This window comes from Castor canadensis, chromosome 6, assembly GCF_047511655.1.
Source record: "Castor canadensis chromosome 6, mCasCan1.hap1v2, whole genome shotgun sequence".
Classification (NCBI taxonomy): Eukaryota; Metazoa; Chordata; class Mammalia; order Rodentia; family Castoridae; genus Castor; species Castor canadensis.
In genome coordinates, this window is record NC_133391.1 from 97,099,031 (window position 1) to 97,105,901 (window position 6,871).

General features: G+C 37.5%; 1 long non-coding RNA gene across 1 annotated transcript; it reads left to right on the top strand.

Moving 5' to 3' along the window:
* The first annotated feature begins 205 nt into the window (after positions 1-205).
* On the top strand, positions 206-4,969 carry LOC141423904 (uncharacterized). The gene is made up of 3 exons (XR_012448667.1): positions 206-337; positions 3,131-3,260; positions 3,947-4,969. It is a non-coding gene; the product is annotated as an uncharacterized lncRNA (long non-coding RNA).
* The last annotated feature ends 1,902 nt before the right edge of the window (positions 4,970-6,871 follow it).

Below are 6,871 nucleotides of genomic sequence, written 5' to 3' on the forward strand. Positions count from 1 at the left end.
GGCCAAGTTTTCTTATCTATATCTTGTTATAAACAACTTGGTCTTATTTCCAAAGGTTATTTATAGTTTGCCTGTGAGGCAAATCACTCACTGGACACTGATTATGACAGCACCTAATTACTGAGAATGAGGCTTACATGAATAATTTTTAGTTTACACTTACCTTCTATAGAAAGGCTGTTTTCACTTTTGTTCATTCATCACAGAAGAAGTCAGAGACTGCTTTTCCCTGCAATTGAGTTGGGGCTGACACTCGTCCAGGAGAGGCTGTGGAATAGGCCCTCGAAGACCCTGCCCATTCCTTGGTGGTGGTATTTCAAGTCATTCATCTTCTAAGGTTGAATTTCTCATCATGTCCTTGTAATGTTTTTCAATATGTATTATTGTCATATGCCTGTATTGTTTATTTGTAAAAATCTTCATTTTACTTGACTCTCTTTTTATATTAAATTCATTTAGAAAGGAAAATTTATATCACTACCACAAGTGAAAAATTATCATGAATTATCGTAACTAGAGTATGCCAATAAAACAAATGCTCTGCTGCTTACCAAAGGCTCTGAGCCAAATTCCTGCTGTCATTTAATTGGCAAAAAAGATTAGCAGCAATTTTAAAAACTACTAGCTCCAAATATTATTCTTGATGGCTATTGAAGGGATAGAAAAGACAATCCATCTCTCTTTCAGACTCAATATTACTTAATTTAAGGTTGATGGACCACCTAAAATCATTTCAATTGCCACTGGTATAACACTTGGTGAATACGGTAATCTTAAAAAGAAACAATTTCTGCTTAATAACTCATAATGAAGGGAACTGGATCTTCCCTAGTTTTGAAGGTCCCTGGGCTCAGCAAAGGGGTGGGTGCAGCACAATAATCGCCAGCTTGATGTCGATGACTATGACTGTACCCCGCCTCTGGCAGACATCCACAAAATTGTAAGATTAAGGCACAGTAAGATGACCAAATTCCTGGAAGATAAAATAAAACTGCTGGGACTTCCCACAGCCAATATCAACACTTCTTTAGTCTTAATGACATAAAAGTAGTAACATAGCATTTTAAAACTTTGGACCTGGGTTCAAATCAAGCCTGAGGAACTGATTAGTTTCAGACCTCAGATGGTTTAATCTCTGTGACTTTGGTTTTTGTGTCTGTGATATGGGTCTAATAATACCTTTTTTCATAAGAAGGCTATCAGAATTAATGAGCTAACATAAATGATGTGGTGCTACATACCAGGGTGTCAGTAATTTGGAGCTATTTTTGAGGGCAACATAAAGATAAGCTATTATTAGTTCTAAGGCCCTGCCTTGTAGTTGAGAAAGAAAAAAAAACTATATTTGTAGAATTAGCAAAGCAAAAACATCACTTTTATGTATGTATACATGTTGGAGAGAAATCTTGAGAAAATTATTCACATATTCCAGCTCAGAAATCCTGCTGATTAGGATTGCCCAAGGCTAATTTGTGTGGTACCTTTTCTGTTTTGTTTTTGTTTTTCTGTGTTGACCCCAAATTCTCTTTTTATTTTCCTTTTTTCCAGAGTGACTATAGCTCTAGCATGAAGGAATAGATACATTACTTTGTTCTCATGTTCATCTCAAGGATATTCTCTCTATTGAAGTATTATTTTTAGATTTAAGATTTATACTTTCTGCCGAAGCATTTCTTCTGATTAGATTAACATACCAAAAACTTGATTAAGTCTAGTTACTTGAAAAAGTGAGCAAATCATATTCCATGCATATTCTGGAAATAATAACCACATCTCAGCTGAAAATGCCCACCAAGAGCAGCCTGATCTCTTGTCAACTCTAGGAAAACCATGCTGGTTCTCCTCTCCACACTGGCTCTCCTCTCACAGTGCTTTCTGATGGTGCCCAGTATATCTCCTGAGGTTACACTGACAACACTGCTGTGATATGCTCAGGACTGCTGTTCTCATTTTTATATCATATCATTCTGCCCTTGATTTCATAAAGAAATTTTCCCTTAAAATGCACAATTTCCTTTATTTATAGTCTTCCCTGTAAGTGTTATATTAAATGTCTCACATAGGTGAAATGGTCATGCAGGCAAATAAAATTAATCTGGAAGATAATTTTATATACCGATTGTAGATCTTATTACTTCTTTAAATAAAATTAATACCTGCCTAAATAATGCCAATAGATTCAAAATTGGATTCATATACACACAGAATGATAAGAGTTCACAGAACAATAAGTATTCAATTAGATTTTTTTTTCAATGCTGGGGCTCAAACTCAGGGCCTCACACATGCTACTTACGTGTTCTATCTGAGCTATACCGTGATGATCCCTTAACTGGCATTTTACAATAACTATTCATCATAATCTGAGACTGATTTTTCAGTGTGTATTCCTTAATTGAAATAGACTCATTTTCCTCATGAAAGTGTATCATATTTGTTCATTAGATGAAGTCATTCCTTAGACACATGGAATTTCTATGACAGGACTTTTTAAAAAGGCAAAAATTTCTTCACTTATTCCATTCATTCATTTATGAAGAATTGGATAGTAGTAGGCATTGGGTTAGATTCTTAGAAGAAGTATGGGGGTGATGGGTGCTATATAAAAATGTATAAGACTGGGTGTCTGCCTTCCAGCAGGTTGCAATCTGTGATTACATAGAGGTCATATAAGCAATCAAACATGTTGTATAGGAGTAAGTTATAGATGTACCTGAGTGCACAGGGAATGACTGAGAATACAAGGAGAAGACAGAGGTCAGATTTTGGTGAGTGGGCAGGATGCTATTATATGGAGATGGTGTAGGAAGAGAGCCTCTCATGAGGAGGGATTTCCTTTATCCTATTTTCTTATCTTTGTTTTTTCTTCTCTTTTCCTTCCTTTCTTCCTTCCTTCTTTCCTTCCTTCCATCATTCTTTCTTTCTGTGCTGGAGACTGAACCCAGCAGGCATGCTAGGCAAGTACTACTGAACTACATCCTCAGTCTAAGACAATATTCTTAGTACGAACTCTCACTCAATTTAGTCTGGTTCATTATTTATTGAGCAACTATTAAAATTAGATATCTGTAAAATATGTATATGAAATAGATAAAATTTACATTTCAATTTAACTTATGTTTAACTTCAGTACTCTCCAGTAGCAGAGAGACAAAATATGGGTATTAAATAATTCCTGCCTGTGAGAAAAAGTACATACCAGGAGGTCTAGCATCCAAAACACAGACGTCCCAAGAAAGGGGAAATGAGGAATATTGATGGTAAGTATATTACTGTTTTGTTCCTATAACAAAATATGTTTGGCTGGGTAATTTAAAAACTCACAGTTTTCAAGGTTTAAGAGCATAGCACTGCTTCATTTGTGATGACCTCATGGTGGGTGTTATCATGGCAGAAGAATATGTAAGAGGGAGAGATCACATGGGAAATAGGAAACCAGAGAGTAAAGAGAAGCAAATCTTTCTCTTTTATATGTGGCCCACTTTCTTGAGGACAACCAAGGTTCCTTGAATACTACCTTAATCTCTTCCAAGAGCAGCACCCCCAGCTGCACATGAAAACTCCCCACTAGACTCCATCTATTAAAGGTCCCACCATATCTTAACATTCATGCTGGAGACTAAGCCTCCAACATAGGAGCAAAATGAATTTCCACATTGTCTTTTAGATTTCATGATTGAAAGATTTATTGAATATCCAGTACAGTGGAGCACACTAAGGTCCATCATTGTGAAATTCCAGAACACTGGGTATACATTGCAAAAATATTTAGAGCCTCCAGAAAAAAAGAAAGAAGATAGTTTTGAAATTCTCAATGAAAGTTCAGTCAGTAATAAGACATTGGAGCAATGTTTACAAATACTTAAGGAAAATTTTATTTCAAATATGATATTATATATCCAGTCAAAATTTTAATTAAATTTGAGTCTGCATTTTGCATTTTCAGACATACATCCTTTCTCAGGAATCTGCTAAAAAGAAATGCTCCATAAAAACAAAGGAATGTACCAAGATGGAAGAACATATGGGATCCAGAATATTGGCTCAATTCAAGAGAGTGAGAAGAGATTCCATGATGATGACAAATGGCTCTCCCTACCAAGGTGTCCTGACTTAAACAGAACCTTGCCCAGCCAGGCCAGGCCAGGCCAGGCCAGTTGGCTCTGGAAAAATGATCCCAGCAATATAGCATTGATGGATTACTCAATGCATTTGAACAATACAGGAGATTTGACAAGTGAATGAGAATTTAGAGATAAATTGTAATAAGTATATAGAAAACTAAGCAAGGAACATGAAATATTCAGTAAAATAAAGTCTATAGGAAGGGAAAAGAGTACACAATATGCCTCAAGTGTGAATTGGACTAGTTGTGGGCTAATCGTGCAAGCATTGAATATATGTCTAAAATGAATTGCAATGTAACTCTGAAGGAACTGAAACTACTGTGAATGGCAGAACTACAATGGTGATTAAGGAGAGATAGATGCCCTTAGGCTACATAATGCCCCAAACTGAAAAACATCAAGAAAAGTCAAAATAATATTGTTTAGAGATATGGTGGTAAAATACTGAAGGCTAAAAATGTGGAAATGTTGTCTTGAAGGAACTGCAAGTGGGATGGATTGGGAAAAACAGAGGACTATTGCTTCTCATTATAAGCCTAGTAGAAATAATTAATCTAATGTGCGTAACTTGGTTCAAATAAAGCACCAAATATTTTTAAAGGTACCATTTTTTTCTTCACAATTTATCCAAGGAGTCTAAGTTTAGGGAATGGTTGAATATTTTTAATGGCATATAATTCAATTAAGTGGCAAACAGAAATGCTTTTAAGGATATTTACTTGCATTTTTTGATCAGTGATATGATTTTTGTGGCCCCATCTGTCAGACTAGTCTCCTTCCTCATGTGTGTTTGAACAACCTACGCAAGCTCTAGATATTTAGCGTTTCTGCATTGATCTTACTGAGGGGAACCAAACTCAACAACGGCTTGAAGAGTTTAAGCATTGACATGAACATACTCAAACATTCAGTTTGTTCTGATCTGAAAAGGCAGCAAGTAGCAGAAGAACTATTATTCAAAGCTTTTGTGCAAAAATACAAAATCAATAGAGGGCAGGCAAACTCTTTCCACAGCAGCCAACATAGTGTCCATTATTTGGCAAAAGTATAATAAACTTTTATTGGATGAACAAATGAAACACAGCAAGTTGCTCTTTGGACAGCTGAAAGGATAGTCTCCATAAGACAGAGCAAAATATTTGGTCACTTGTTTTCACTTCTCTAAATCTAGCACAACAAAGAATTAGATAGCATCAAAACATCAAGGTACTTAATTAAAGACATTTATGCACAAATTTCCCATTCCATTTGAACTCAAACCAAGGACTTTAAGAATTACAGACTCCACACCTGGGTCAATGCACTTGTCTGTAATATGTTCAGTATAGCAATGAGTAGAGCAATAGTTTTCAAATGGCTTTCCTTGTAAGAATGCTTCAATTCCATAAAAATACTCCACACAGATGCCCTGAGATGGTTCTGGTCCTTCATCAGTGCTCAGCCAGAAAGGCTTTGGTTTTGTTTTTTTTTTCTTTTCATATGGGAGATCCATCCAAAATGAAATCTCCACCACTTAAAATTGATGTAGGAAAGACCTATTTTAGCAGAGCAGGGGTTTACTTCCTGTTGAATATTTTCTAGAGTTATCAGAAAAATGTGGATAGCATTTGAGACAATTTAATTAGAATCTCAAAGACAGGGCACCTCAGGACACACACCCCTACCTACTTATGTGCAAATACACAGGTGCACAGACACAGGACACCCCCCACACACATGCACACATATCCTGAGCAGACACCAATGGATAAAATGTATTCTTATTTCTCTATAAACAAATGTACTATTTTCTGTCATAATTTCATGTTTCCTTCTAAGAGTAGAAAACTTGGTCAAGTTGTTCCAAATAAATTCCATCGAATAATTGCTGTTATTTTAGTTTCAAACTCAGGCAATTTTAAGGTTCTTCCTTTCTCATTTTTTCACTAAATGACGCAAATTCCAAGGATAGCACGTTCAGGAGTATGTGGGGTCTGTAGGTCTGAATGTGTGTGCGGGTGTGGGTGTGGGTGTGTGTGCAGGTGTGTGTGTGTGTGTGTGTGTGTGCAGGTGTGTGTGTGAGTGTGGGTGTGTGGGTGTGTGTGCAGGTGTGTGGGTGTGTGTGTGGGTGTGGGTGTGTGGGTGTGTGTGTGCAGGTGTGTGTGGGTGTGTGGGTGTGTGTGCAGGTGTGTGTGGGTGGGTGTGGGTGTGGGTGTGTGTGCAGGTGTGTGTGTGTGTGTGTGTGCAGGTGTGTGTGTGTGTGTGTGTGTGTGCAGGTGTGTGTGGGTGTGTGGGTGTGTGTTGGTGGGTGTGTGGGGGTGGGGTGGGGGTGGGGGTGGGGGGGTGGGGGTGGGTGCAGGTGCTCTGGGTGTCTTTGGTCAGTAGGCATTCTCTGTTTTAAGCATCTGTTTAAATTATCTTGCCTACTCTTTGGAAATTAGCTCATATGCCCAGTATTTCTGCTGCTGCCTGTGGTCCTACTTTAGACTCAAGTACTCTGGTGATATCTCTGCTACTTCCACATCCCCTAATGATTGCATACTTTTAGCTATTATCAGACTATGTGGAAGCCTGAAACTAAAAAAGGTATCTCATGCTTTCTCACACATGCCTGGGCTCATTATTTTTCATTCGTCCCTTGCCTCTTTGCTGTGAAGCATATATGCAAGGCTGCTGCCCTACTGCATTCTCAAATAAGAAGAGGCATTAGCCCCTCTCTACATCTGTTATTTGATCAATATGCACCACAGTGATCATCTGTATTA